Below are 6,186 nucleotides of genomic sequence, written 5' to 3'. Positions count from 1 at the left end.
CTCGGGCGGAGGCCGGCCGGGTCGCTCCCGCTTCCCAGTGCGCTGGCGTTGAAAGCTGCCTCCGAGCTGCCGTTCGCTTCAGAGCACCCCGGCTACCTGCTGTGTGCGCGCCCGCGCGTCTTTGCTGGTTCGTGGAAGTGCACCTGTGAGCTTTGTGCCGGGTGGCCGTGCCCCGTTCCCCCGGGTGTCGCCTCCCTGCCAGGCAGGTGCGTGTCGGGGGGCAGGTTGCCAAGGGTAGCATAGGCTGCGTGGCATAGGTTTGTTTTACAGAAGTGTTGACGGTGTTTGTGTGCGTGCATGTGTGTGTGTTCGTGGGATTCCGTGTTAAAATTCATGCCTTATAACTCCTAGGCTTTCTTTGGAATCCTTGAAGTGAGAGGGGTGCCTCAAGAGATGTGGGAGATGTCTTGGGAAACAGTGCTGGAAGGGAAGGTTTTGCTTCCTAGGAAGGGAAACTGGGCATAGGTTGGGTCCCTCCTGTGGGGCTGTGAGGGCTAGGTGGGGTTGTGTGTCAGTCGCTGTCCTGCCCCTCCTTTCCCCTAATCCAGTTTTTGGAAGTAGGTATTATCAGCTTCATATTATTACAACGAATAGTGGCTTTATTCTTTCATCATAGTGCCCTATTATCAGTATGGGAGGTGGGGAGAAAACATCATGGTGACTTGTACCTTACAGTTGTAAATGGCAGGCTTATTTACAAAACATGTCTCATGTGGGTGATGTATCTGTTGCTAAATTATGCTCCTCACCCTCAAGTTGCATAACTGAAAGATTAGAAGGATCACAAAGCAAATGCTGTACTCATTATAGTTCAAAATATCAGTAAGGAAGGCGCTTTTTTGGGGGGTTGGGGGAGGCGAGATATGCTGGATGTGTTGCATATGTGAACTTACAGGGCCATGTGAACATGGTCACTAGTTATGGTTTGCCACGTCATTGGAAGTATTGGTGGTGTGTGCTGTATGACGTGCTCCTGGGATCTGGGTGGAGAGGGCAAATATTTGTGGTTTAATTTATAAATGTTCTTCCCCTCTTGTTACTTGTGCCCCTTGTTTTCAAGAGAAAATTATCTTTACTGAAATTGATTTTCAGCACCTGTGCCGTTCCATAGCAACATGAACCTTACTTGGCAAATATTCACACAATGGGTCAATATTGCTTCCTGAAATTAAACATGCTCTCTCGCATATTAACACATTCAATTATTTCTTTTTATTTGTGGATGCTGAAAGTCTACAAATTATTTAAAACACTATAATGTGACTTAAATTGTGCATTTCAGCCATCACTTAATAGGTTTGAAATCTTTCATTTTAAAAGATGGGCAAAAAGGTATTTGATTAATAAGAAAAAAAGGTTTAAAATAAATGTTTCTTCAGCAGCTGTTTTTCATTAAAACAAGTTGATTGTAGTTATGTGTAGCCATTGCATTTAGTCTGGTGCTTTTCTTACTGACCAGGTAGATAAGCATATGCAATTATTTAATGTTTTTGTGTATGTTTTATAAATTCCTGTCTTGTTATGATTACATGTGCTGCTTAATGATGGTATCTTACACTTGCCATTCAACTGAAGGCTTAAGATGGAAATGTAGAGTCCTCTATTATTAAGGTAGTTTTAATGAATGTAAATACACTGAAATGCATAAAAACAAATCCACCACGCTTCCTGTTTCAAATGGTTGTGTCATCTGTAGACTGAAGAGATTATTTCGGTAATAGCCCTCTAAGGCTTTAGAACTGGTAGCTGTCCTCGTGCCTGTTGTTCTTGCTCTGACTTGAATACAGGAAGAAACAAGCTGCCAACTTTTAGGTCCTGGTCACCTTTAGGGATCTGGAATGTGCTATCTTGAGACAGAATGAAGAAAATAATTGTTCTGTACCTGTACAAGAGGCTTCTCCTGTTGAGATCTCCATTCGGACTTGAGCAAACTCTGGTTGCAGATGGTGTCTTTGCTCAATAGTTTTAAAGACAGCAAATATTACTTACAGTTTTAGTATAAGTTATTTTAAAGATTATAGCGGGATTTATCAAAATAAATTGTAGAGGAAAACAGATTTTAAATAGGAAAATGTTGTTTAAAAAAACCCTGTGCTTTTATTGGTCTTCCTTTTAAGCCAAATTGTGCTGTACAACTCTGACAGGAGCTGAAGTTCTTCTATGGTCATACATGGCTACATGGATCTCTCTTCTTTGAGTACGTGTGCTAGACCAGATTGATGAATGAGGATCAGTTAGGCTCTCTAGTGTCCTCCTTTTTTGTGTGCTTTCATATATAGACCACGTAAAGCGCAATATTGCTACACAGCTTTGTCCTGCTGCTAGTCAATACATCCATCTTCTTCCTTATCCCAGTTTCTCCAGCTAATGTTAGTTCATCCCAACATATCTAAAAGGCAGTAACTCTCCATAACATGGAAAAAACTGTTCCCCTGCGTGCTGTGTCTCTGCCGGTGAGAGGCAGTGCAGCTGGTGCTCTGGCAGCTCTGGGTTTACCATGGGTCCACATTGTGGCTGACACAGGCCTGGGCTCGGTGAGGGTGGTGTGCTGAGCTGCTGCTGGCTCCTGTCAGCTACCCTCTATAAGGCTGAGGAGGTGTGGGGGCAATCACCTAAAGCTTTCTCCTCACACCATCTGTGAATGTGATTTATTTTTATTTCTTCCCCAAAAGACCATTGATTTTGGAAGGGAAAAAATTTCACACTCCATACTTCAGGCTTCTTTGTATTGCCTCAATAAGGCAAAACCTTTTAAGCTGTTGCTTCATATTTTTATGTCTATTTTTGGCACTTGTAAAAGGGCAAGCTATTTTCTGTCTTAGGATTTCAAAATGGATTAGTCAATGTATATCAGCCTGCTACCATATGGCTGATAAACCTCTCCCATCAACATTAAAGCTGACTAAAGCACAGACTTCATCCTCTTCATGCTTGAGGAACATCCCTATTTTCTGAAATTTATAAGACAGCTACTTGGAATAATGTCTTTACTTTTTTTTTCCCAAGAGCTGTGATCCTTAGCCTGCTGCAAGATCAGACACCAAATCTTGTAGTATTAGCACAGACACACTTGAAGAATTACGAACAGCTACTCATAGTGACTCACACAGAGTCTGCAAACCACAGTGCTTTTTTATTTTGTTTTGGGTGGGGTTTTTTGTTTGTTTTCAGCAGACCTCCTCATCTAGAATTTGATTAGTGAGGACACTGGTGGACTGGGGAGAGCCCACGGAGGGAGGCACGGAGCGCGTGTCCTGCACTTGCTGCCCAGGGACGGTGCATTTGGATCTTAGATGCACAGGGAACATAACGTGCTGAGATTGTGATCCTCTTTGCTGTCATCTTCAGCACATCAACATTTACTGCTTTTCCTGCAAACTATACTTCTCTCTCCGCTCCATACTTTTTACAAGTAAGGAATATTCCTTGTCAACAAGCGTGCATCAGTTGTTACTAAGAAACAGTTAATAGAAAAGAGCCTGTAGATACTGTGCTACTTAGTACCTTCCGTGTATGAAATAAAGATAGAATGTTTTAAAAATAAAGAGTTGAATGGGTGTTAAAAATTGATTAAAGCTGAAGACGTTGTTTGATCTTAGTGTGTTCAACAAGCAACTGTTCATTTTTTTAATCAGTTTTATCTCCCTTTGTGTTGACTGAACTTTTTGAATTGTAGCTACAGAAAGAGTTCTGTACTTCCTGCTGCTCTGAGGGAAAGGAGAACTAAAGGTCTGTTGTTTCTAAGGGTGAGAGGAAAGAGAGGAAAGGGAATATGTGAGGCTGTAAAGATGTAAAAAACCAGCTATTCAGGAGGCTTGTGGGTCTTGGGAAAGGATTATCTGAGACCCTGAAGACCTAAAGCAGCTAGCCTGTCTCTTGGCAAATGGTATTTCCATTTGTTGTTGTAGCAGATGTCAAAGCAACTGTCAAACTGAATTTTAAAATAAAAGCAATTTTGGAACCTATGGCTGCCCCACACAGTTAGTTGTTAAGAGTTCTGCAATCGCATATTTCAGTTTTGTAAGAACAATTGTTCTTGTCTTGTCTTGTGGTTTAACCCAACAGGCAGTTGAATAGCACACAGCTGTTTGCTCACTCCCCCGCTTCCCAGTGGCATGGGGGAGAGAATTGGGGAAAAAAAGTAAAACCCATGAGATAAAGACAGTTTAATAAAACAGCAGAGGAAAATAATAATAAGAAGAATTATAAGAGAATGTACAAAACAAAGTGATGCACGATGCAGTTGCTCACCACCTGCTGACCAATGCCCAGGCCCTCCTTGAGCAGCGATTGCGGTCCCCTGGCCAATTCCCCCCAGTTTCTATACTGAGCATGATGTCATGGTATGGAATATCCCTTTGGCCAGTTGGGGTCAGCTGTCCTGGCTGTGCCCCCTCCCAGCTTCTTGTGCACCTGGCAGAGCAGGGGAAGCTGAAAAGTCCTTGACTGGTGTAAGCACTGCTCAGCAACAAATAAACCATCAGTGTGGTATCCACTACCTTCTCATCTTAAATCCAAAACACAGCACTATACCAGCTACTAGGAAGAAAATTAACTCTATCCCAGCTGAAATGAGGATAGTTTCCAACCCTTATTCTATACCATTTATGCCATGCCCAGGTCCTGCACTTCCCAACGCATCCCACTTTTCCTGTCTTTTGATACATGCATGCAGAAATACCATTCCCTTAGTCTATGGCCTGTCCCTCTAAAATGTCTGTTGAGTTCATTTAGTCCGTGACTTTGGGCTCCATCTGTCATAGCAGTCTCTTAGGGCAGAAGGGATGGTGTGTCATGCTGCATTGCCATGCTGAAGCCAGTTTCATCAAAGTTCGTTCTTCATTAATCTGGGCGATTCTTACTGTAATACCATTGATACAACATATAGCAATCATAAAAGTGATTACATACAGTATTATATAGCATTTAACATCGTACCATTCAGTTCATTGGCTATTCTCACCCAAAATCAAATCCCCTTGAGGTACACATCAGACTTTCCCATTATTTTGCATTACCCACCAAGTGCACCCAGGGCTTTGAGCAAAAGCAATCCCACAAATGGGTTTTCCTTTGCCTGAGGCAGGAATAACCCAGACTGTCTTCCCCAGCATATTTTTTATGTGCATTACAGGTTTGACTGAGCAGGGCCAGCTTGGTTGGCAGATCCCCTGGTGTTGACTAACCAGGTGGCTTTTGCTAAATGTGTATTCCAATGTTTGAATGTCCCAGCACCCATTGCCCTCAGTGTAGTCTTTAACAGATATAATCAATCTGCCAGGCCTCCCCATAGTTATATTTCAGCCATCATCCTCCATACCAGAGAGGCTTTAACCACAGATCTCATATAAGACAAAAATATATACTGGAACTCAAAAATCTATTTAAAGAAAGACAGGTGTGAACTGAGAAGAGTGAAGAAAGGTGAGGGCAAAATGAATAAACATGAGGAATGCAGAGGTAGAGGAGAAGTGCATTAGTAATGTGGAGCTCACTTGAAAGTGTGGTAACATGGGTTTATTTCTAGAGTAGACATCATTTGACATCCTTCTGCAAAACGATTGTAATTTATATTTCAGGGTACTTTTGTCTCAAGCCCCTTTCATCCCCCTTTTACTGTTTTTAATTCACTAATGATCACATATCATTCGCAGGTTCTAAGCTGTCCAGAAAATTAACATCCGCAATGGAGTAGGTTACCTAGTGACACTGTGCAGGCCGCTGTGAGCATGTTAGAGTCTCTGTATGTTTAGTTTTAATAAGCCATTCTGTGTAGAGTACACCACTACTTAAAAAAAAAATGCATTCTCCATATCAAAGAGCTGTAGTAAACATGTTTCATAACTCTGCAGTCTGCTATGGCTTTGTTTCAAATGTTTTCTTGCATGCTTTAGTAACCACATCACTTATAGTGATTTTTTTGACTTAAAACGTCAAAGCTCATCGAGTGTTGTCGTCTTACAAGAAATCCTATGTACTTTACCCATAAATTTAATCCTTTTTTTGAATTGTGTGATCCAGTCTTTGTGCAGTTGAACTACTGACTGACTGTGCTTCACTGTTATTTTTCCCCTTACGTGAAATTTTAAACTTACCTTTAGTAAACGAGATTTTTCTTTTGAATGTAAATACAGGCAGTTTGGGTGAGTGGGCTCACAGGTGCTTTGGGCTGCTGCGGGGACCGGT

The 6,186-nt window shown here is 41.9% G+C and overlaps 1 protein-coding gene across 1 annotated transcript in view; it reads left to right on the top strand.

Annotated features, from left to right (window-relative positions):
• The first annotated feature begins 24 nt into the window (after window positions 1–24).
• Window positions 25–6,186, top strand: part of UBE2J1 (ubiquitin conjugating enzyme E2 J1) — a 29,236-nt gene continuing 23,074 nt past the window's right edge. The window contains exon 1 of the mRNA XM_009640017.2: window positions 25–206. The gene's annotated coding sequence lies outside the window, so the exon portion shown is untranslated. The remainder of the gene's footprint in view (window positions 207–6,186) is intronic.

The sequence above is a fragment of the Egretta garzetta genome, unplaced genomic scaffold (assembly GCF_000687185.1).
Source record: "Egretta garzetta isolate BGI_Z169 unplaced genomic scaffold, ASM68718v1 scaffold76, whole genome shotgun sequence".
Lineage (NCBI taxonomy): Eukaryota > Metazoa > Chordata > Aves > Pelecaniformes > Ardeidae > Egretta > Egretta garzetta.
This window is presented reverse-complemented; position numbering and strand designations above follow the sequence as displayed.